Source organism: Bos taurus, chromosome 20, assembly GCF_002263795.3.
Source record: "Bos taurus isolate L1 Dominette 01449 registration number 42190680 breed Hereford chromosome 20, ARS-UCD2.0, whole genome shotgun sequence".
NCBI classification, from domain to species: domain Eukaryota; kingdom Metazoa; phylum Chordata; class Mammalia; order Artiodactyla; family Bovidae; genus Bos; species Bos taurus.
The window spans coordinates 69,781,425-69,806,845 of record NC_037347.1 but is presented as its reverse complement, the minus strand read 5'-3'; positions in this window follow the sequence as shown (position 1 = coordinate 69,806,845).

Here is a 25,421-nt window from a genome sequence, read left to right as displayed (position 1 = left end):
CCGTGGGGGCGCAATGGGAGGTGCTGCTTCCCCGTCCCCTGAGCTCGTGGACGTGGGAACACACGGGCGGGTAGAGACCGCCTCCCTGTCTCAGGACCCCACGGGGAGGCGTTGGCTCCTGCCACCCTTGGGTGCAGGCACCTACTTCACGAGGGGCAGTTGGCCCTTGGGGCAGCCAAGGGGAACAGGGGGGCAAGGCCTGAGAGTGGTGGGGGTGGGAGAATGGGCTGGGGGTCTCTGTGTGAGTTGGGACAGGATTTCCAGGCACTGAAGCTCCGGAAGCACAGAGGCCGGGTATCTACGAGAGCTCCACTGACTGAGCATGGCTCACCCACCAACGACCATGAGGGACTCATACGGTGGGGGCAGCCGGGAGAGGGTGCTGAGGATGCTCTGTGTAGGGCTGGAGGAAGAGAACTCTGCAGACATCTCCCTTATGGAGTAGACAGAGGAGAAGGGGAGATGTAGAAAGGGAATCTGGGGCTCTGCAGGTGGAACTAGCGGTAAAGAACCCGCCTGCCAATGCAGGAAACATAAGAGACAGGGGATCGATCTCTGGGTTGGAAGATCCCCTGGAAGAGGGCATGGCAACCCACTCCAGAATTCTTGCCTGGGAAGTATCATGGACAGAGGAGCCTGGCGGGCTGCAGTCCATGGGGTCACAGACAGTAGGACACGATTGAAGTGAATTAGCAGGCAGCAGGCAGAACGGGAATGGAGACAGCAAGACTCCAGGGCAGGCTGCCACTGGTTCCGTGAGAAATTATTTCTACGGCATCACTGCCTGTTGGCGGGGATGCAGAATAGGGCAGTCACACAGGAAGATGGCCCTTCCCTCATAGCTCAGTTGTTAAAGAATCCGCCTGCAATGCATGAGACCTCAGTTCGATTCCTTGGTCGGGAAGATCCACTGGAGAAAGGAAAGGCTACCCACTCCAGTACTCTGGCCTGGAGAGAATTCCATGGACACTATAATCCAAGGGGTCGCAAAGAGTCGGACACGACTGAGCGACCTTAACTTTCGCTTAGGAAGACTGTTTGTGATGATTTTTCACAAGACTAAACACACTCTTATGGTCCGATCCAGCAATTATGCCCCTTGGATTTATGCAAGCGAGTTGGAAACTTGCGTCCACTCACAGATCTGCACATAGGTGTTTATAGCAGCTGTAGCATCATTGCCAAGGCTTGGAAGAAACCAAGATACCCTTCAGTTAATGAGTAAACAGTGGTCTGTCCATGTAGCGGAATATTATTCAGCTTTAAAAAGAAATGAGTATCAAGCATTGAAATGACGTGGATGAAAGGTAAAAATACCTCACTTAGTGAAGGAAGCCCGTCTGAAAATCCTGCATTCTGTGCGATGCCTCATAAGTGGTAACTTGCGTGAGTCATGGAGCCCTCCGACTTTTGGCCAAGCATGATTCTCGGTATATCTAGGAGGGTGCTTCTGAATTGATTAGAATTTGAGTGGTGGAATGAGTAAAGCAGATTGCCTACTTGATGAAGGTGAAAGAGGAGGGCGAAAAAACTGGCTTAAAATTCAACATTCAAAAAACAAAGATCATGGCCATCAGTTCATGGCAAATAGATGTGGAAACAATGGAAACAGTGACAGACTTTATTTTCTTGGGCTCAAAAAATCACCATGGACAGTGATTGCATCCATGAAGTTAAACGACATTTGCACCTTCAAAGAAAAGCTATGACAAACCAAGACAGCATATTGAAAAGCAAAGACATCACTTTCCTGGCAAAGGTCTGTCTAGTCAAAGCTATGGTTTTTCCAGTAGTCGTGTACAGATGTGAGAGTTGGACCATAAAGAAGGCTGAGCACCAAAGAATTGATGCTTTCTAACTGGGGTGCTGGAGAAGACTCTTGAGAGTCCCTTGGACTGCAAGCAGATCAAATCAGTCCATCCTAAAGGAAATCAACTCTGAATATTCATAGGAAGGACTCATATTGAAGCTGAAGCTTATATAGTTTGGCTGCCTGATGTGAAGACCTGACCATTAGGAAAGACCCTGATGCTGGGAAAGATTGAGGGCAGGAGGAGAAGGGGGGCAGAGAATGAAATGGTTGGGTGTCATCATCAACTCAATGGACATGAATCTGAGCAAGTTCTAGGAGATAGTGAAGGACAGGGAAGCCTGGTGTACTACAGCCAGTGAGGTCACAAAGAGTTAGACATGACTTAGTGACTGAATCAGAGGAGGCAATGGCACCCCACTCCAGTACTCTCGCCTGGAAAATCCCTTGGACGGAGGAGCCTGGTGGGCTACAGTCCATGGGGTCGCTAAGAGTCGGACACAACTGAGTGACTTCACTTTCACTTTTCACTTTCATGCATTGGAGAAGGAAATGGCAACCCACTCCAGTGTTCTTGCCTGGAGAATCCCAGGGACGGGAGAGCCTGGTGGGCTGCCGTCTATGGGGTCGCACAGAGTCGGACATGACTGAAGTGACTTAGCAGCAGCAGCAGCAGTCACTGAATACCAACAACTCCCCAGTGTGGGTGGGTCTCATCTAATCAATTGAAGATTTAATAGAACAAAGGGCTGAGCAAGAACTCCTTCTGCCCAACTGCCTTAAAGGGAGACGTTTTCCCCATCTTCACACTCAGACTGAGACGTCTGTCCTCCCTGGATCTGGAGCCCCGGAATTTTGGCAGGAGCTTCATTAGTGGCTCTCCTGGGTTTCCAGCCAGCCGATGATGGTCTTGGGACTTTGTCTCCATGATCACATGAGCCCTTTCCTTACACTAAATTCCGTCCCTTTGTATACGTACACACACACCCTTACTAGTTCTGCTTCTCAAGAAAAAGTTAATCACTCAGTCGTGTCCAACTCTTTGTGATCCTATGGCCTGTAGCCTGCCCAGCTTCTCTGTCCGTGGAATCCTCCAGGCAAGATACTGGAGTGTGTTGCCATTTCCTTCTCCAGGGGATCTTCCCTACCCCGGGCTTGAACCTGGGTCTCCTACATCACAGGCAGGTTCTTTACCAACTAAGCCCCTGGGGAAGCTTCTCAGGAAAGCCCTGACTAATTCACGAACTCCTTAATGGTCCAGAAAAGGCAGAACTCTGGAGTAAAAAGGTCAGTGATCTCTGGTAGTTTGGAGTCTGGTGGGAGGGAGGGAGGAATGAATGAGTGGATCTCAGAGGACTTCTAGGCAGTGAAATTATCCGTATGATGCTAATGGTGAATTCATGTCACTGTACACCCGTCCAAACCCCCATAGACTGTACAACACCAGGAGTGAACCCCGATGTGAGCCGTGGAATCTGGGTGATAATGACTCATCACTGTGGGTTTATGGAGTCTAATAAGGGCTCTTCTCTGAAGGGGGATGGTGGTCATGGGGGGCTCCACGGATGGAGCAGTGAGGAGCAGTGGGAAAAGTTTTTTGGTCTTTAGTCACTCAGTCACGTCCAACTCTCTGCAACCCCGTGAACTGTAGCCCACCAGGCTCCTCTGTTCATGGGATTTCCCAGGCAAGAATACAGGAGTGGGCAGCCATTCCCCTTTCTAGGGGATCTTCCCAACCCAGGAATCGAACTGGGGTCTCCTGCGTCGCAGGCAGATTCTTTACCAGCTGAGCTACCAGGGAAGTCCAAATTATATATGTGCTGTGCTGTGCTAAGCCGCTCAGTCATGTCCAACTCTTTGCCACCGCATGGACTCTAGCTTGCCAGGCTCCTCTGTCCATGGGCTTCTCCAGGCAAGAATACAGGAGTGGGTAGCCACGCCCTCCTCCAGGGAATCTTCCCGACCCAGGGATGGAACCCATGTCTCCTGCACTGGTAGGCGGGTTCTTTACCACAAGTGCCACCTGGGAAGCCCGATGGGAAACGTCTGCACGCCCTCTTCAGGAAGTGAATCGAAAACTGCTCTCAGATAGTCTTCTGTTTTCCTTTAAATGCTGCTGCCTCTTGCGTTTTGGGTCAGGAAGTCTCTGTGGATCCCCTGATGGGAGGAAGGGCAGAGGGGGCGTTATCTCTGCTATAGGGAGCAGGTCAGCCCAAGTTTCAAGCTAACATCTCTGATGGTTTTGAGATAAAAGTGGAGAAAGCAGAACATCTTCCCTTTCCTTAAGGAAAATCGGAAAACCCTGGAACTCCAATAGATCTTTCAAATTTGGAGAAAATCTGAAATTCATTGTTAAGAGCTAAGAACTTTGAGATGCAACCAGTCCATTCTAAAGGAAATCAGTCCTGAGTATTCATTGGAAGGACTGATGTTGAAGCTGAAACTCCAATACTTTGGCCACCTGATGCAAAGAGTTGAGTCATTTGAAAAGACCCTGATGTTGGGAAAGATTGAAGGCAGGAGGAGAAGGGGATGACAGAGGATGAGATGGTTGGATGGCATCACCGACTTGATGGACATGAGTTGAGTAAACTCTGGCAGTTGGTGATGGACAGGGAGGCCTGGCCGGCTACAGTCCATGGGGTCGAAAAGAGTCGAACACGACTGAGTGACTGAACTGAACTGAAGAGCTTTGAGTCCCATCACCATGGAAGTGTTTCCCTCTTTTTGGTGGAAACCTAAGTGTTCCAAGTATCTCTGAGCAGTTAGAGAGAGGGTGAAGGTAATATTTTGCAAAGTGGCCCAAATAATTCTCTTAAGAGGGGTCTGGCTGGTTTTCCTTTCCAGAAAACTAAGGCCCCTAGTTTTGCATTTGAATTTGCCTTGGCTTCCAGCTCCCTTGGCTGGGCCGTTAGTCCGGAGGAGTGTCCTCGCGCTGTGCTGTGTGACTGCGATACTATACACCCTTTTAATCGGGCACACGGCGCAGGCGGTACTGCCACGGTGTTTTACTATAATTTATGTGTAAACAATGGAGTTCTGGCTGAACCCACCGAGGGCTGCGTATTCGCATTTCCTGGCCTCCACGTCCTCCGCTGGGTACAAACGATGCTGGGAAAGCATTTGTTTTTAGCTTTTCAGAGTCGGGGCCAATTAAATATGCACCTTGATCCATGCGCGTTTCTTCTAAGCCGTGCTGAAGAAAGGGGCGATGCCCCCGCACTGAGACGGACACGGGAGGCCGGGCGGCGCGCCGCGCACACGCCGTCGCCGCGTCCGCCTGCCAGGTAGCGCTGTCTCATCTCCGCTCTGGCAGTTGCTCAGCCCGCACACTGTGCATTGACATCACGTTTTCTCCCTGCCGCTTGCCAATGGATTCCGCACAGTAAATCCTAACAAAAGACTTGCAGGCAGTTTTCCCTCACATGAACCCGCAGTTTCGTATTATGTCAGGACGTCGTCGCGTGTGTGTTATTGCTGTCGCTGGGGCTGACCCTTGTGAGGGACAAGGCCCCAGCGGCTGCCCGCCGCCTCCCCCAGCGCCGGAGGGGCTGGCTCCACGGCGGCCTGACTGCAGAGCTGCGCGTGGTCCCACTCGTCCACCAGCTCGAGGCTTCTTACGTGATGCTGAATTCCCCTGCAGTTCCCAACAGACTGGTGGTTGCCAAGGGAGAGGGGGTTGATGGAAGGCACGGACTGGGAGCTTGGGTTTAGCAGATGTGCGCTTTTATGTGTAGGATGGATAAACACAGGCCCTACCGTGTACCACGAGGAGCTGTATTCAATATCCTAAGAAACCATGATGCAAAAGAATATTAAAAAGATATATATATATATAACTGAGTCACTTTGAGTAACCAGAAATTAATACAACACTCTAAATCAACTATATTTCAATTAAAAAATTGATTAAAAAAAACAGAGCTCCTACAGATTACAATAAAAGCAATATTTTACATATGGTAATATACATGTTTCAATGCCAATGCCACAATATTGTAAAGTAATTAGCCTCCAATTAAAATAAATGAATTTAAAAATAGGACAAAACATGAAAGAAAAAATAAATAAAAATAAAAATTAAATCCATCAAATAAAAGGCAAAGAAGCCAATTAAGAAGTGGGGGAAAAAGAATGACCTCTGTGACTGCACTGGTGGGCCAGCTGGGGCGGCTATTAACATGACAAGTTTGAAGAAAGAATCCATGGAGTGCCCATTTGGGGGTCCAGGGAAACTTCACAGATGAATGAAAATCCACTTCTCAAAGCCGGTCCTCCGAAAGGCACCCTGGCTTCGCCTCTGGCCGGGACCTGGGAGCTGGTGCACAGGTGGGTGTGCAGACCCCCCCGCCCCGCCCCACCTTTGCTGACCGCAGCGCTCACCACCATGCCCGCTGCCCACCAGTCACGAGAGGGGAATGTATCACTGTGCCCGTGCCACCTGTTGATCACAGAGCACCGTGCGTTTGCTCAAGGGGTTGCCCTCGCCTTAGCGGAGCCCGAGAGTGTGTTCAGGATGAGGAAAGGGCAATGCCCACACAGCACGGCACGTCACAGTGCACCAGTGCTCCCAGGGACCGAGAGGGAGCGCTTCCGTCCCTCTGAACACAGAGGACAAGGCCGTGCGAGGCTGTGACTTGGCTCTCAGCACAGAGAGGAAGCTGGGCTCAGAGTCCAAGACGGTGGACAGCGGCCAGCTCGGCAAGGACACAGAGCCTCAGCTCGCTCTGCCTGTGGGATGGGGAGGGAGATGGGAGGGAGCTTCAAAAGGTGGGGGGATATATGTATATCAGTTAGAACTGGACATGGAACAACAGACTGGTTCCAAATAGGAAAAGGAGTACGTCAAGGCTGTATATTGTCACCCTGTTTATTTAATTTATATGCAGAGTACATCATGAGAAACGCTGGACTGAAAGAAACACAAGCTGGAATCAAGATTGCCAGGAGAAAGATCAATAACCTCAGATATGCAGATGACACCACCCTTATGGCAGAAAGTGAAGAGGAACTAAAAAGCCTCTTGATGAAAGTGAAAGTGGAGAGTGAAAAAGTTGGCTTAAAGCTCAACATTCAGAAAACGAAGATCATGGCATCCGGTCTCATCACTTCATGGGAAATAGATGGGGAAACAGCGTCAGACTTCATTTTTGGGGGCTCCAAAATCACTGCAGATGGTGACTGCAGCCATGAAATTAAAAGACGCTTACTCCTTGGAAGGAAAGTTAGGACCAACCTAGACAGCATATTCAAAAGCAGAGACATTACTTTGCCAACAAAGGTCCGTCTAGTCAAGGCTATGGTTTTTCCTGTGGTCATGTATGGATGTGAGAGTTGGACTGTGAAGAAGGCTGAGCACCAAAGAATTGATGCCTTTGAACTGTGGTGTTGGAGAAGACTCTTGAGAGTCCCTTGGACTGCAAGGAGATCCAACCAGTCCATTCTGAAGGAGATCAGCCCTGGGACTTCTTTGGAAGGAATGATGCTAAAGCTGAAACTCCAGTACTTTGGCCACCTCATGCGAAGAGTTGACTCACTGGAAAAGACTCTGATGCTGGGAGGGATTGGGGGCAGGAGGAGAAGGGGACGACAGAGGATGAGACGGCTGGATGGCATCACTGACTCAATGGACGTGAGTCTGAGTGAACTCTGGGAGTTGATGATGGACAGGGAGGCCTGGCGTGCTGCAATTCGTGGGGTCGCAAAGAGTCGGACACGACTGAGCGACTGATCTGATCTGATGACTGATTCATGTTCAGGTTTGACAGAAAAAAGCAAAATTCTGTAAAGCAATTATCCTTCAATAAAAAATAAATTAATTAAAAAACAATGAACTCACCTGAATTAAAAAGATTAACCCTACTCAGGCCTGAAGTCCTCTTAAGTATTCATCAACTGTCTCCCCCTACCAAAGATATAATACAGGGAGTTGCAGGGAAATTACCTCATGTGGGAGCACATATTTTTTTGCTTCCATGACTATTTCCCAGTCGGAAAGCTAGCCAAGAGCTGAAAGTATTTTCAAAATATTCTTTGATCTCTTTATTATGTCTAGGAAGTGTATAAGCAGGGACCCCAGACTCTCCAGGCAGAAGACCTGCTACGTCTGCAATAACCACGCAGCACGTGTGTGTGACCCTGCTGAAAATGGTTGGTGTGACCTGCTGAAAGAAAATGTTCGTTGCTCAGTCATGTACAACTCTTGGCAACCCCACGGACTGTAGCCCACCAGGCTCCTCTGTCTGTGGGGTCCCCCAGGCAAGAACCCTGGAGCGGGTTGCCATTTCCTTCTCCGGAGAGTCTCCCTGGCCTGGCATCTCTCGAGTCTCCTGCATTGGTTTCCTTCTCCAGAGAGTCTCCCTGGCCTGGCATCTCTCGAGTCTCCTGCATTGGTTTCCTTCTCCGGAGAGTCTCCCTGGCCTGGCATCTCTCGAGTCTCCTGCATTGGTTTCCTTCTCCGGAGAGTCTCCCTGGCCTGGCATCTCTCGAGTCTCCTGCATTGGTTTCCTTCTCCAGAGAGTCTCCCTGGCCTGGCATCTCTCGAGTCTCCTGCATTGGCAGCGGGGTTCTTTGTCACTAGTATCTCCTGGGTGTGACCTGGTGTGCACCGCTCACCCGCTGTTCCCTCCTGTGGGTGGAGCAGAGCTGGGTCCACCACGTCGGCCCTGGAGCGCGGCTCCCTTCATGGTCACACACATGACGGCTTCACCCTAAACATCACTGCAGTTGCACAGGGTGGAAGCGGCCAGCGGGACTCCCTGATGTGCCCCCGATTCGTCCAGAAGCTGGCAGGGTGTTGAGTTTCTGTCCCCACAGGCTAACTTGGCCAGGCCCTCCTTGGCATTCTCTTTTGTGCCTCCGCAAAAGTAATACAGAAAGCTAAGAGCCTTGCAGTCCTTGCAGGTCATCAGGAGCCAGTCTCCCCAACCCCGCCCTGGGGAGAGGGAAATCCAGCTCAGGTGGGTGGGAGGGTGGCACTGCCCAGCCTCTCAGCCGCCACATGCCTCGTTCTTCAACCCAATCTGGCCGAGACATGCCTGCTGCCAGCCTTTTCCTCTCTTTGTGATTGCTGTTTCCTCACTTCTCAAAAGGAAGAGGCAGTGCTACCATTGGGAACATGATGGTGGCAACCTGCCCCTCCCCTGAGCGCCAGGGCACCGGGCAGGAGGCCCGGGCTGGGAAGGTAAATGGTGCAAGATCTCTGCATGCCCGTTGGTCCAGCTCTCTGTGATCATCCCCGTAAAGGAAGGGGGATCGTATTATCAGGCGGTCACTTGGAACAGTATTGATGGTAGATCTTTGCGATGTTTGTGTAACTCAGGGTTTCAGAGGCACCAAGCGCTATTTTTATACCAGAATGCCTTCTATTCTCATCTCTTTATGTGCACTTTCAATGACCACAGCAAAATGACACGAATAAATTTGAAACACTTTTTAAAATAATTTGTTGTTCGTTGTTCAGTCACCAGGTCGTATCTGACTCTTTGCGACCCCATGGACTGCAGAATGCCAGGCTTCCCTGTCCATCACCAACTCCTGGAGCTTACTCAAACTCATGCCCATTGAGTCAGTGATGCCATCCAACCATCGCATCCTCTGTCGTCCCCTTCTCATCTTGCCCTCAATCTTTCCCATCATCGGGGTCTTTTCCAATGATTGGCTCTTTGCATCAGGGGCCAAAATATGGGAGCTTTAGCTTCAGCATCTGTCTTTCCAGTGAGTATTCAGGGTTGATCTCCTTTAGGGTCTATTCAGTTTTGGCTGTGCTGGGTCTTTGCTGCTGCGTGGGCTTTTCTCTAGTGGTGATGAGCAGGCTTCTGTGGCTTCTCTTGTTGCAGAGCGTGGACTCTGGAGCACAGGCTCAGTAGCCGTGGTGCACGGGCTTAGTCGCTCTGCAACACGTGGGATCTTCCCGGACTCAGGCAGGAACTCATGTCCTCTGCATTGGCAGGCAAATTCTTTACCACTGAGCCCCCAGTGAAGCCCTGAAATACATTTAATTTTGGCAATAAGCAATATCCCAATTACCCATTCTATTTGCAGTTTCATTGTCAATGAATTGCATTTTCTCTATTTGATGACTTTTAAATGTATAACATGCTCTTACTATTTTGCTCCTTTTTAAATAAATAGTGTTTTTAAAAACAGCTCAATCCAAAATAAAAGCTTACACGACTTCTGTGAGAAAATAAAATTTCAATGTATATATGCATATATCTTTGGTTACAAAGAAGAAGGATTGAGTCATCAATACAAGACTTAAGAACAAAGTGAAAAGTCAAAGTCGCTCAGTCGTTTCCGACTCTTTGCAACCCCATGGACTGTATAGCCCATGAAATTCTCCAGGCCAGAATGCTGGAGTGAGTAACCTATCCCTTCTTCAGCGGATCTTCCTGACCCAGAAACCAAACTGGGGTCTCCTTCATTGCAGGCGGATTCTTTCTTTACCAACTGAGCTATCAGGGAAGCCCTTACGAAGGTAGGTACAGTTAAGGTTGTAGATACAGTAATATGAGTGGATAATATTAGGGTTGTAAATACAGTGGAAAAAGTGAAAGTCAAGTCGCCCAGTCAAGTTGGACTCTTTGCGACCCCATGGACTGTAGCCCACCAGGCTCCTCCATCCATGGAATTTCCCAGGCAAGAACACTGGAGTGGGTTGCCATTTGGGTTAAAAAGAAGATAAGCAAACTTTCCCAAATGTTAAAGAAGAAATTGTCTATTATTATTAAATAGATGAGGATGGGTATTGATTCAGAATTACGCTTAAATTTTAAGATGCTTGTGGGTTTTTACAGATGTTCAGGTGCAGCCAGTCAGTTAAAAGAGTAATGTGACAATCTAATTTTAAGGTGTTAACACAAAATTGCATATTTTGCAATTACTTGAATAGAATGGAAAATTCTAAACGTCCCCAGGAAGACAAGTGATGGCACTGCAGGTAAGAAGGTGGTTTTGGGGACATGTGTTGAGAGCAGCTGGGGACCTGCTCGTGGAGTGACCACGGGTGTGAGGGCAGGGTCTGCCCAGGGGGCCTGAGAGGGTCTCGCTGCCCTTCGCCTCTGTCTCCCGAGCCCCCCAGGGGTCGTGGTAAGCTTGGCGGGCCGGGCTTCAGGGAGACAGCGGTCCAGAGAGTCTCTGCTCTGGATGGCTCTGTATCCCCTGTGGACATCAGCACCTGTCCAGGGAGACAAGCTGACTTTCTCCCAGGGTGTGTTGTGTGTGGAGACTCCACCATGTGACGCTGTTACGATACCAGGGTCACTGCCGATGGTCTCCATGGAAACCCCCCATCACCACCTTTCCAGCGCATCTGAAATCAAGACTTGAAATAACTCTAAGCCCATTGTCTTATTACTTTCTCTTTCCATCCCATGAGCATCATATGTCTTCCAGAAACTGTCAGAAATGTGGTTTTGAAAACCCTCGAGTTTGTTTCCATTTTTATACTCCCCAAGGCTCTTTCTCAGCTTTTACATTAAGCCCGTGAAAGGAAAGGTTTTCCTTACTCTCACAATCCCTTTTCTTCCCTCTTTTTATAAAGGGAACTTTTATCTATTGTCATCATTATTAATGATATTGCTACCATCTGGCTGCTTGATTAAAGTCTACTACTCTGACCAGAGATGACCCTAGAGACCAAGGTGGGTGGTTTGCCTAACTTCTGAGATGGGGATGAGGTCCCCCACGAGAGGCCCTGTGCAGAGCATCTGTGGGTTGGGGATGTCCTGGGCGTGTAGGGTTCTCTCTGCATCCACCATGAGATGCATTGGGCACTGCCATTCCCGCTGACTGATGAGGCGGGGAGAGGGGGAGGTTCTGAGGGCCGTGCTAGCACCCGGGTCTCGTGGACCAGAGGCTCCCGCGTAGCTGCCTGGGATTCTCATCAGCTGGCGCTTGTACAGCGAAGCATCACGAACCAAGGAGGCTGCCAACCAGGATCGCTGAGAGGGCTGCTCAGCAAGGAGGGGCTCAGGGGGCTCCTGGTAACCCCATCTCAGGAAGACATTCCAGGGGTGAGGGGAAGCCAGGAGGGTCCTACAGGGCAGTTGGAAAAGAAGGTACAGCCCACCCAGCAAAAGCTGAGTCACGAGGTGGTCGTCGCTGCCCCCCAAGGTGAGCAGCCAGCGCCTCTGCCCAGGCTTTGCCCCACGAGGACTCTGGGCTCTTGGCAATCACTCGGGTGCCCACACGGCTGCCTGGACACACGGGGCCAGCACAGCTCTGGACGGCCCAGCGCCCTGTCCCCTGTCCTCCCTGGGGCCTGGAGCCCACACTCTGCCCCATGTAGACCCTTCTTCCAACCGCATGGCCAGAACAAAGCGAGTTTTCTTCGTCTGACACATGAACACCATCTGGAGAGAAAAGCTGTGGAATAATTGAATATGATTTGATAATTTGGGGGCTTTTATCCCAGCCTCGATGACTTGCGAGATTCCCAGCTGCAGTTCATGGGGCTGTCGGCGGTTGCAGCCTTGCGGACAGGTTTATGAATGCAGGGCGGAGAGATCGGGGGAATTCCCGGGAACACGTGCTGCAGTCCTGCTGGTAACTGATCGTTGTGATCAACGATCTCCCCCGTGCTCCAAGTATTTCCTACAGCAGATGAAGAGCCCTCACTCTTGAACGTGGCCAGGTACAGAACACAGTCTGATTTTGTATTTAATTTTTAAATGGAATAAATTGACAAAGAAGCTCTCTATGTGTGTGATTTGAAAAGCAGGTACTTATTCATCAATAAAAAGTGATCATAAGTCAATGCTGCTGCTGCTGCTGCTAAGTCGCTTCAGTTGTGTCTGATTCTGTGTGACCCCAAGGACAGCAGTCCACCAGGCTCCTCCATCCCTGGGATTCTCCAGCCAAGAACACTGGAGTGGGTTGCCGTTTCCTTCTCCATCATCAGTCAATAATGGCACAATATTCACTTGTGAATGATTTGCAAATGGAGGATTCAAAGTATGCCACTAGCAACAGGCAAAGAGGGCATTTGTAGGGAGATTGCCTAACCTGCGTCTGTATCACACACGTACGGCGGCGTTTCCCAGAAGTCGCGTTCGAGGGCTCCTAACCCTCCTTTTCAGTGTTTCGCTCACAGTTGTCACTAGGCTGGTCACTCTGATGTGGACACGCTCGGTCCTGGCTTCTGGGGGTGAGTGGGGGCGGGGTGCTAAGACGCTGGGGATGGACGCCTTTGCCTCCGAATCTCTGAGGCTCCAGGGCCCATGAGGACCCCATCTCTCATGGAACTCAGCCTCCTGGGGTCAGGGCGTCACCCGGTTCTTTCCAGCCCCACTGTGGGGTTGTGGGAGGAGGTGGCTTCTTTTCACATGTCCCACCAGTCCCTCGAGCGTCTTTCTCTATGATCCAGAGGCCAGGGGACTGCATCTGATGCTTTAAACGTCACACAGGCAGATTTCCTAAAACAAACCACATAAACCACGTGAAAGCACTTGGAACCAGGACCGCGCTTCCAGACGTGGAAACTGTTCACGACACCCATGACATTAATTTCTTTCTTTTTTTTTTTCTCATATCATTGTAAAAGTATTTAGTGTGAAACCAACCTCGGATGGGTTAGCATGGCTCCTGGACTTGTAATTATTGCATTTTTAGACCCAACAGAGGGGCGGGAGACAGAGGCCAGCCAGCAGAGGGGAGGTCAGAGCCGGGCCTCAGGGGTGAACAGCCTCAGGGTCTCAGAACTAGACCTGTGGTCCCCACCATCCGTGTCTCTGCAGCCCCCCGCCGCAGGACAGATACCCCAGAGGGAACCCCTAGGAGAGTGGGGTGCACACCCCCGACTTTGCCAGCTCAGAAAACACAACGGAAGAGGCTGTATGGGCGGCTGTGACAGGCAGGACCCTGGTCCTGACGCCCCCCAGGCTGGCGGACAACGGACGGAGGGCAGACAGGGAAGGCTGCAGCGCCTTGCTCAGCACGCCCGCTTCCTGGAGCAACGCGGCTCCCGCCAACCAGCCCATCTCACAGGAATGAACCCCGAGGAGGAAGAGCTGGGCCTGGAAAGTCTTTTGATCTTCCTGAAAGATGGTTGCCAGATGGGGAGACGGAGAACCGCTCGAATATTAGGAATATACGCTTAAAATCATCTTCATCTTGTTCAGCTTTTCCTTGCAACTCTGTATTAGAGGAGAGATTTATCATAGCCATGATTGCAGGGGGAAGCTTTTAAGGGAAAGAGGGTACCTTGGAGATGTCAAGGGCAGGCAGGAGTGCAATTTAGGGCTCGTGTCACTCAGTCAAAAGGACTCGTTTATCCCAGGGAAGGATGAAAACACATACGGAACAAATTTATGGAAAATATCCACCCATTGATCTGTTTATTACTCGGATACGAAGGAAAAGATTTTGAAAACCTTTCCCCACATTTTTCAGCTTTGCCACTCCCGGCCCCCAAACACAGACCTTTCTTCTCTCGATCTGCAGGCTGAATCTAAAAGGCGTCTCTGAGATGTACATGATGATAAGAAAAATACATTTAAAACGATATATTTTAGATATGTCCACCTCCACCGGGATTTTTACATCCAGAGATAAAGATGAACTCCGTGCAGCTGCATTTACAAACTATGGGTCCGAAGCCATGGAACGTGGTGAGCCGGCTGCGCGGAGAGACCCGCGGTGACGCTTCCCTGTTGAGCTCCAAAGCTGCCACCGCTTGTCAGCTGTGAGCATGGTTCTTGCAGGATGCACAGCGCTGATGTGCGTGGGTCCTGATTCTGCCCAGGGTCCCTGTGTCAGCTGTGAGCATGGTTCTTGCAGGATGCACAGCGCTGATGTGCGTGGGTCCTGATTCTGCCCAGGGTCCCTGTGTCAGCTGTGAGCATGGTTCTTGCAGGATGCACAGCGCTGATGTGCGTGGGTCCTGATTCTGCCCAGGGTCCCTGTGTCAGCTGTGAGCATGGTTCTTGCAGGATGCACAGCGCTGATGTGCGTGGGTCCTGATTCTGCCCAGGGTCCTGTGTCAGCTGTGAGCATGGTTCTTGCAGGATGCACAGCGCTGATGTGCGTGGGTCCTGATTCTGCCCAGGGTCCCTGTGTCAGCTGTGAGCATGGTTCTTGCAGGATGCACAGCGCTGATGTGCGTGGGTCCTGATTCTGCCCAGGGTCCCTGTGTCAGCTGTGAGCAATGGTTCTTGCAGGATGCACAGCGCTGATGTGCGTGGGTCCTGATTCTGCCCAGGGTCCCTGTGTCAGCTGTGAGCATGGTTCTTGCAGGATGCACAGCGCTGATGTGCGTGGGTCCTGATTCTGCCCAGGGTCCCTGTGTCAGCTGTGAGCATGGTTCTTGCAGGATGCACAGCGCTGATGTGCGTGGGTCCCAGCTGTGAGCATGGTTTCTTGCAGGATGCACAGTGCTGATGTGCGTGGGTCCTGATTCTGCCCAGGGTCCCTGTGTCAGCTGTGAGCAAGGTTCTTGCAGGATGCACAGCGCTGATGTGCGTGGGTCCTGATTCTGCCCAGTGTCCCTGTGTCAGCTGTGAGCATGGTTCTTGCAGGATGCACAGCGCTGATGTGCGTGGGTCCTGATTCTGCCCAGTGTCCCTGTGTCAGCTGTGAGCACGGTTCTTGCAGGATGCACAGCGCTGATGTGCGTGGGTCCTGATTCTGCCCAGTGTCCCTGTGTCAGCTGTGAGCATGGTTCTTGCAGGATGCACAGCGCTGATGTGCGTGGGTCTTGATTCTGCCCAGTGTCCCTGTGGGATCCATGCCCATGCTTTGGATGCATTGAGGATGCTGCAGTTTAGAATGTGCTGAAGACAGGGCCAGCCGACCGGCACAGACAGACGCACACATGCTGGCCAGTCGCTGGGTACCACGCTTTGCAGCGATGTTGTCCCCCACCCCGACCCAGCCTGGTGGTCACCTTGTTCCCATCCAACAGTGACCTGGATTCCAGGGTCAGGAGTCAGCGGGGGTGGTTCAGTCACTCGGTCGTGTCCGTCTCTTGTGATCCCATGGACTATAACCTACCAGGCTCCTCTGTCCATGAGATTCTCCAGGCAAGAGTACTGGAGTGGGTTGCCATTTCCTTCTCCAGGGCATTTCCCGACCCAGGAATCGAAGCCGCTGCTCCTGCATTGCAGGCAGATTCTTTACCCAACGAGCTACAAGGGGAGCCCCAGGAGTCAGTACTTCTCCCAGTTTGGAATCAGAAGAGAAGTCAGAGTAGTTCAATGAGAGTGCTCATTTAGAGTGCTTACATCAAAATTAAGAAGGAGTTAATTCCATTCCACTACCCTTAGATTGTTCAAAAGAAAATCTCAGAGCTGTGAATACGGAACAAATCCCCTTTGTAAGTCGCAGCTGTGAGTCAAGATTTCATGTTTAAATATTTGCAACAATAAGGCTCAAAGGTTGGAGCAAACAGGTTTACATGACCCGTTGATCGAGGTGCTGAGCTGTGTGTGGAAGGGCTGTCTTCCACTTGAACACGTAGCCACCACTCGTACTCTGCATCGTCTGCATTTGCTGGATGTGTGGGGGTAGCTGATTGCTGGAGTCCCAGAACTGAGATCCCACCAGTGGGGACGCTAGGTCCCTGTGCACCCTCGCTCCCCACAGTGGCTGCTCAGGGACCCTCCTCCAGGTGGGGACCCTCCTCCATTGCCTTCTCCAGTGAAGCAACCAGCTTGTCCGCTCGAGGGACCCACTGGGGCTGGAGTTTCCCCCAGCCTGCTTCCTAAGGCAGGGCCAGCAACAGCAGCCCCCCCGTCCCAGGGCCGTGGGAAGGAAGGTTGGGTGCCCCCCTCACTTGCGTGTCACATCCCCTCTCACATGCACAAGGGCCTCATGTGGGTGTCCCGTAGGATGGGGAGCCCCCCTCATGCTGAGGGCAGATGCTGGGTCACTTGAGACAATGTTGGCAAGAATTCCATCGTCCACCTCCAAGACTGGCACAGGGATCCTCTCGCTTCGAGAAGGACCAAGGATTTGATGTGGGAGCTTATTTATCACTCACTGAATGTCCAGGACCCTGAATTTGTGCATCTTAAATGATGTCTTTATATTAACCGTCTGTGTGCAGGCATCCTGCCGGATAAAGAAGGGCAGGGACCATGAGGACAAGGCGTGGTTTCTGTGTTTGAGAACCCGAGGCTACAGGCTGAAACAGCAAATAGGGAAACGGCAGTAGACAGGGAGGTGCCCTGGATTAAGGGTCTGATGTGGAGAAAGGTACGGTGGGGTTTGCATCTGTGCAAGGAAGACAGGACAGAGGGAGATAAACACGGATGAGGCATCACCCAGAGGAAAACTAAGGTGGCGGGCACATTCTGTCTCTGTGGTTATAAGGAGGCTGTTAGAATACTCCTGCGGAATAAGCAGTGGGATCCATGTGGTAGAAGTGAGGAAAGTGTTTCAGAATCTTTTAACAGAGTCCACACTTAAGGCTATTAAAACATGTCACTGATGCATGAAAATCAGAAGCGCTGTTCCTGTACACCCTCCTTCATCTCACTCGGAATTCGCTGAAGTGAGATTGGCAAAGCCACGCATATAAACATATGTTTAATACCCCTCCATAGAAGAATAGATGTGCATGAGTGTGTGTGTCCACGGGGATGTACAGCCGGTGAGAGGAGACACTCTAACCTGGTGACCCAGCCCATCCCCAGGATTCCTATGGAAACTGTACCTGCCTGGTAATTATTATTCTAACCCTATTAGCATAATGATAGCCCACTTCCCTGGTGCTGCATTTTTATCCACCATCTCCCAGAGGTCTTTAAGCTTGTTAATAATCATTACAGATAGCCAATGAAGTGAATCACAGCTAAAATGAACTCACCTGAACTAAAGAGATTAACCCTACTCAGGCCTGAAGTGCCCCATAAGTATTCATCAACAGTCTCTCCCTATCAGCAAATAAATAATAAAGAGAGTTATGGGGAAATTACCCCGCCTGGGAACACATATTTTTGCTCCAGTGAGTGACTCCCTCCAAGTGGTTCCAGCTTTAATTAACTGCCGGACGCATCTGAGCCGTTTTCAGATGCGATATCCTACAGAGGTGGTGGGGGTTTCTTGGCGCCTCAGCGTTTTATAAGATGCTAAGATAAATCCGTCGCTGATACGATGCTACATGAAACAGATACTCAAGCAGCGGATCACCAAAAGAAAACGAAACTGACCTTAGGATGTAGTGTGATTTGCTTTCTTCCCATCCCCCCTCTTTTTCCCTTTTATAATTCCAAATCAGGTTTTTCTCAGACACAAAAATGTTTCTGATTCTTTGTCCCAGTTTGCTGTATGCTTTGGGCTGGCTCTCAGTCACTCTGAGCTTCCCATCACGTAGACAAGATGAGCCATGCTGCCCGCAGAAGTCACACGATGGACAGGGCCGTGTCTGTGCCCAGGCAGGGGCAGAGACCAGTAGTGGTCCTAAAATTCATCCTGAGAACTCTGAAGTCCTGTAAGCGTACCAGCTGGTCACCCTTCCGGTGAGCTCAGCCTCTCGAGAATAAAGCTTCTTTCCCAGTCTGTGCGAGTTCTCATCTTTATTCCTTAATTATGAAGAGCTCATCAAAGCATAATAAATACCCTTTTCAAAACTGCAAGAAATTGCATGATACTTTGTTTATTAGAAAAGCGCTACAAGTCAGTGCCAGGAAATTTCCATAACACAGATGAGAAAGGGAAAAAGAGCAAGAGGGGGAGGAGGAAGGAAAAGAAAAGAAAATACAAAGAGACACAAAGCCCAGACCGTTGGCCCCGTCGCCATATTTCCCCACATTTTAGCGTCTATACCACGGTCGATCTTACAGAAGATCAGTCCTGAATACTCATTGGAAGGACTGATGCCAAAGCTGAAACTCTAATACTTTGGCCACCTGATGTGAAGAGCTGACTCATTTGAAAAGACCCTGATGCTGGGAAAGATTGAGGGCAGAGGAGAAGGAGACGACAGAGAGTGAGATGTTTGGATGGTATCACCGACTCAACAGACATGAGTTTGGGTGAACTCTGGGGGATGGTGAAGGACAGGGAAGCCTGGCGTGCTGCGGTTCATGGGGTCGCAAAGAACTGGGCACGACTGAATGTCTGAATAACAACAGCAGACTTTCTCTCCCTCACCCACTGAATCTTCCTCTTGAAGGAGTTGGGGAGCCACAAATTGCCTCTCGACGGTTCTCCTCCCAGGGAAGTTCTTTGGGGAGAGGGGGCGGGTCAGCTGAGGGTCTCCCTTGTTGAGGTTCCCATGTGGGCCACAGTGGACTCGGGCCAGACTCAGCATCCCCTCATGCCCCCCGGGGGCTCCGGGCCCTCTCCCCCTTCCGGGGGAGGCCGTGCTCCACTGCTCAAGCTGGGCTGACACCATCACTCAGTGCGTGCACACACACGCACACACACAGTTTCCTTACAGAACTCATCGCATCCCCTTCACCATTCCACGTCTGGACACTTGGCCTTTTTACCGCCAACCCACTCCCGCGGCCTCTAACCAACCCCGAACGCGTAACATTCTTATGACTGTTCAGTAATGCGTTATTGCTATTGTTGTATCCCACCCTGCTTGTCTGGTGAATCAGAATCTTTTTGAACATAAACTCAACTTCTGTTGAGGATATAGCAGCCTGGTGTTCTATACTCCATGGGGTCACAAAGAGTTGGACACGAGTGAGCGATGGAACTGAACGGACACATCCCTAATCAAAACTATTATTTACGCTCAAATGTCACTGGTAGGGGCGAGTGTGCAGTTGAAATGCCCTTTGAACTTTCCTTATATCATGGGACTTTTCAGTAAAGCCCTATGTCTCCTGTTAAATCCACATCCCCTTTGTGTTGCTTGTGGTCTCACAGCCCGCAGATGTTGACTTGTGTGGGTGGGATTATATGTTCAAATCCCTGTATAATCCATTTTATTATTCATCATATTATTTCAGGCCATTTTTTATAGCATGACAGGATGGTTTGATTTTTTTTTAATCCACATTACTAAAAGGGCAGAAGCTATCCAGGCTTGAGATCAACTGCAAAGAGGACCCACCTTGCTGGGCCTTCTCAGGCTGCTTAGTTTGCAGATAACGGCCGAGTAACAGGGCATCCAGGGGGAACCACCAGCATCCAGGTAGAAGCTGGGTGGGCAGGTCCAGGTAAGGGTCAGGAAGGACTGCTGTTGACACTACGTGCTCTTTGGCATGAGTGTTTGTTCCTCAACATGACCCCACTCTTCCTGGGCAGGGTCTGAGGAGCCGTGAGCACCTTTTTGGTTGATCAGAGGTTCAGCTTGTTTCAACTATGTGGAAATATAACTTTCATCATGTTACTAAGTCAGGGGGATGAAAAAGCAAAAATCCTCAAGTGTAGAGCATGCTTTCTTTTGTTGGGCAACGGTCGATTAACGCAGCTGTAGACACACACAGGTGTGCACACCCGTGTGTGCAAGCAAACACACTCGTACAATCCAGGACCACCCTGACCTCAGAATCTTGATTTTAAACACTATTTGAGGCCACTGGATTCTGGCTTTCCAGCAGCAGCTTGATTTAAACCTGGCTCAGATTGCCATATAGGATATCACAGGCTCAGTGGTTTAAACAACAAGCGTTCATTTCTCACTGTCCGACGGTCTGGGATGTCCAAGGTCAAGATGTCAACAGATTCAACAGGCCTGGTTCCTGATGAGGACCCTCTTGCTGGTTTGCTGGCCAGCCTCTCTCTCTGGGGGGGATTTGAGATGTTCCCTGCAGTCAGGTGTGAGTAGGGTGCTGTTGACTGCTGTTCCCTCAGAGCGGTGAACCTTGTCTGTTCATCCATTCTCCTGGTGATGTTATGCCTGAGGCTTCTACAAACACTCTTACACAAGCCATTTTGTAGTTATGCTTTCAATTCTTTTGAGTAATTACCACAAAGTGAAATTTTGGGGTCATCGATGGTGGATGTGGATATAATTTTAGAGGAAAACTATTTTCCAAAGAGGTTGAAGCATTTTACAGTCTCGATAATCCCAGCTTCTTCACAACTCCTCAAATCTGCTACTGTAAGCATGAGTTTTACAAAGTGCAATAGAAACATAGATGATATAGACACAGTGAGTGGTAAAGATAGACAGACAGACAATAGATAGATAAAGGATGGATGATGGATGATGATAAACAGATGGATGAATGGATACGTAGATAGACTGATAGACAAGAGATAGGCAGGCGGTGGTAGATAACGGATGGATAGACATTAACAGATGATAGATGATGAATGGAGGCAGTGGTAGATAATGGATGGATAGACATTAACAGATGATAGATGATGAATGGATAGGTAGAGCGAGCCAGAGGAGAAGCAGAAACAGCACCTGGGGTTGGAGAGAGACGCCTCTGGGTCTGGTCCTTCACTCGTCTTGCCAGCCATGAATCAGGTGACTCTGGGCATCTCCTCCACTCCTCTGAGAGCATGAGCTCCTGGTCTCTAGACGTGCCATCATCACACCTGTCCCTCCTCCCTCTGTCGGGTCCCCCTCCCCCTCCTGGCAGTGCCTGGGCACATCTCCGTCTGTGAAGTGCTCACGCTCACTCCTTTCTGTCAGATCTCCCTGCCCGCTGGGACCTGGTGGCTCCCATCCTCTGCTCCCAGAACACCATGCACAGACTCTCAGGGAACAGGCGGCGCATCTCCATTGGCTTTCCTGCCCCCCGATCCCCTCACTCCCCTAAAGAGTGCTCCCAAACTCAGACCCCCTTCCTACCTTCTCTCACCTGCTGTAGGGCCTGAAGCCCTACAGAGCTCAGGCACGGAAACACAGACCTCTCCTGAAGCGTCGTGGTTCAAAGGACGCTCTCTTCCTGCACTAAACTCTGTTGGGCTAAAAATGTTTTTCCAGTGCCTCTCAGAGGGTTGTTGAAATAGTTAGATGATGCAATTTGTATGACAGCATTTTATACACTGATAAAATACGTTATATGATGCTACTGTTGAAAAGCGAAAGCCGCTCCATCTCGTGCGACTCTTTGTGGCCCCACGGACTACACAGTCCATGGGATCCTCCAGGCCAGAATACTGGAGTGGGTAGCTGTTCCCTTCTCCAGGGGCTCTTCCCAACACAGGAATTGAACCCAGGTCTCCCACATTGCAGGTGGATTCTTTACCAGCTGAGCCCCCAGAGAAGCCCAAGAATACTGGAGTGGGCAGCCTATCCCTTCTCCAGAGGATCTCCATGACCCAGGAATCGAACCAGTATCTTCTGCATTGCAGGCAGATTCTTTATCAACTGAGCTATCAGGGAAGCCCTGATAAATGATACTAATAAACCAGTCAGAAACAGAATCCACTCTACTTTTAGACATTTTCCGGGTGAGTTACTTCACAGTGATTCTGCCATCTGTGCTGGCTTGACTGTTATACCAGTGACTTCTGGGTTACAATTCACAGGGTACCTCTCCTCCATCTGTGGCCTACCTTGGGGTCTTCAAGGACTCATCTTCTCCCATCCTGATGTCCCTCAGCACAGTTTGGGGCCCTCTGTAACGCTCCCTTAACTCTGAGCATCAGTGCCTCCTAAGCACCTCCCAACAGCAACTTGTCCTCTGAGCACTGGCCACTTGGCTGTTCAATCAAGAAGGCTACGGACATTCAGCTGCTCCTCCCCGTCTCTCAGAGGCCTAGCGATGGCCCTAGCAAGGGCCGTCATCCTCCCAGGAATGTGCCTTCCCAGCACCTATTTTCCAGTTCATCACCAGAACCCTGGTTCAGCTCTGCAGCAACTCATACCTGCTCTTTTTCTGGACATAAATAATAACGTTACTCAGACTGTTCTTTAGTGAGTCACCCTCCAAATCAACACATGGCCTTACCTTCGCCCAGCGAGTCCCCCATCTGCCTCCCAGTCTTTGGCTATGGCCTCATATTTACCTTCTGGACTTTTCTGAGCACAGTAGGTCCCTTCCTTCCACCTCAGGCACCTGAGACATTCCTACATCAAAGTGAGTTCTGTTCTTTCTCCCCGAGCTCCTTTTGTCCATCTTTGCTCAGCAATCATCTGTTAAACAGATGAGATTACTGAAATATAGCAAGAAAATTGTAGTTGAATTTTGGTCTTTTTTTTTTACCACTAGCCTTATTTCTTGGCAATGTTGGAAGGGTGGTCCCTCCCAGGCATTTGCAAATCTCCTCTTGGAATTTGTCTGCTGTAACTTCCAGGAGCCCCAAACTGGGCTCCAACCAACTGTGGCATTCCTCAAGTCATAAAGAAAGCTGAGAACCAAAGAACTGATGCTTATAAGCCGTGGTGTTGGAAGAGGAGAGTCCCTTGAACGCAAGGAGATCAAACCAGTCAATCCTAAAGGAATTCAACCGTGAATATTCATTGGAAGGACTGAAGCTGAAGCTGAAACTCCAATACCTTGACCACCTGATGAGAAGAGCTAACTAATTGGAAAAGACCCTGATGCTGGGAAAGACTGAGGGCAGGAGGAGAAGGGGGCTACAGAGCATGAGACGGCTGGACGGCATCACGGACTCGATGGACATGAGAGTGAGCAAACTCCGGGAGATGGTGAAGGACAGGGAAGAAGGACATGCTGCAGTCCAGAGGGCTGCCAAGAGTCGGGCATGACCTAGTGACTGAGCAACAATGACAAATTCAAGTAAGGACGCTTCCAAGGACAAGTGGCAGACGTGCACCCAGACTCAGAGCAAGAAGTTAAAGCAACACCACAGCCATGGCTAAATTAGAAAGAAAGGCAATAGCTATTTGTTAGCTCTGCCCCAACTGTTGATTCGCACACAAAATGCTTTTTAAATGTGTTCTTATTTTTTAAAGATTTTTTTTGATATAGACCACTTTTAAAGTCTTTATTGAATTGGTTACAATATTGTTTCTGTTTTGTGATTTTGGGGGCTTTTGGACCCCAAGACATGTGGGATCTTAGCTTCCTGACCAGGGACCATTCCTGAACCCCCTGCGCTGGGAGGTGACGTCTTACTACTGCAGGCTCAGGAAGTCCCACGGTGTGTTGGTTTGTTTATTTGTTTTTTAAATTAACAATCAACAATCAAGGCATAGGAATTGTACCTCTCCTCACTCGTAGATGGGCTTCCCTTGTGGCTCAGCTGGTAAAGAATCCGCCTGCAATGAAGACACCGGTCAGCCAAGGGCACTGCACATACACAAGGCACCCGCCTTACCAACAGAAGCACAGGAGTCAGGGCCTCTGCTTGGACAGTGAGGTGCTGAGACAGCATGAGCTCTGATCTGCTGCGTGGACAGGGAGGGAGGGAGAGAGGGAGGGAGGGAGAGAGGGAGGGAGGGAGAGAGGGAGGGAGGGAGAGAGGGAGGGAGGGAGAGAGGGAGGGAGGGACGTGTACGTGGTGTGGACATGGTGCCCCTGGACCTGCAGGTGGAGACAGCAGGGCCACCGGGGCAGGCGGGAGGCGGCGCTGGCCGGTCACGTGTCATCAGGGGAACCGGACCACGGGGCACGGAAGCATATGCAGGTAGGTAGGCAGGTAGGTAGGCAGGTACAGGCAGGAAGCCACCCCGTCCCTGAGACCATGAAGGAAGCAGCTCTGGAGGGCTAACATGGTTGACCCCAGCTCTGCTCCACCCACAGGAAGGAGCTACACGTAAGCCATTTTCACTGAGGTGTGTGCGCTCAGGCGCTCAGTTGTGTCCAGTGCTTTGCGACCCATGGACAGAAGCCCAGGAGGCTCCTCTGTCCATGGGATTCTCCAGGCAAGAATATTGGAATGGGTTGCCATTTCCTTCTCCAGGGGATCTTCCCGACCCAGGGATGGAACCTGTGTCTCTTGTGTCTCCTGTGTTGGCAGGCAGATTCTTTACTACTGCGACACATTTTCACCGATAACACCAAACATTTCCAACAGGGTCCACACTCGTGCTGTGTGGTTATTGAGGCCATAGCCGGGCTTCTGCCTGGAGATTCTGGGGTCCCTGGTTATACACTTCATACACATAGCAAACAGATTAAAGAAAATGTTTTCAGTTCTTGGGGTAGCTTTCCAACAGGAAAAGTAGACGGCATGCAGTTTTTTGCCCCCCCATTTTGTTTATATGGTAGCTTTTGCACTTTCCAACGTGAACTAACATTTTCATTAGTTATTACTGCTCGTAAACGACATGGAGGGCCTCCCTCGTGGCTCAGATGGTAAAGAATCTGCCTGCAATGCAGAAAACCCAGGTTCAATCCCTGGGTTGGGAAGATCCCCTGGAGAAGGGAATGGCCACACAGTCCAGTACTCTTGCCTGGAAAATTCCATGGACAGAGGACCCTTATAGGCTACAGTCCATGGGGTCACAAAGGGTTAGACACGACTGAGCAACTAATTCTAACTAAAATGACTTGGAAAGCAGAATACTCTCCAGAAGGGAAAGAAACCATGGAATCTTGAAAGCATTTTGTGAGCCGAGATGTCACATATTTCCATTAGAGGCGAGGTCTGCATTCCAGGAGCAGTGTTGGTCACACCTGCAGGGGGCAGAGGGAAACGGAGATCCATTTCAGCCACTGTGACTCAGCGTTTTTACAGACTTCTTTGTATCTGATCTTGTGAACATTGGGGGGGTGAATAATCTTAGAACTTACAGAAAAGTTGCAAAGACAGTTCAGGGAGTTCCCATACACCCTTCACCCAG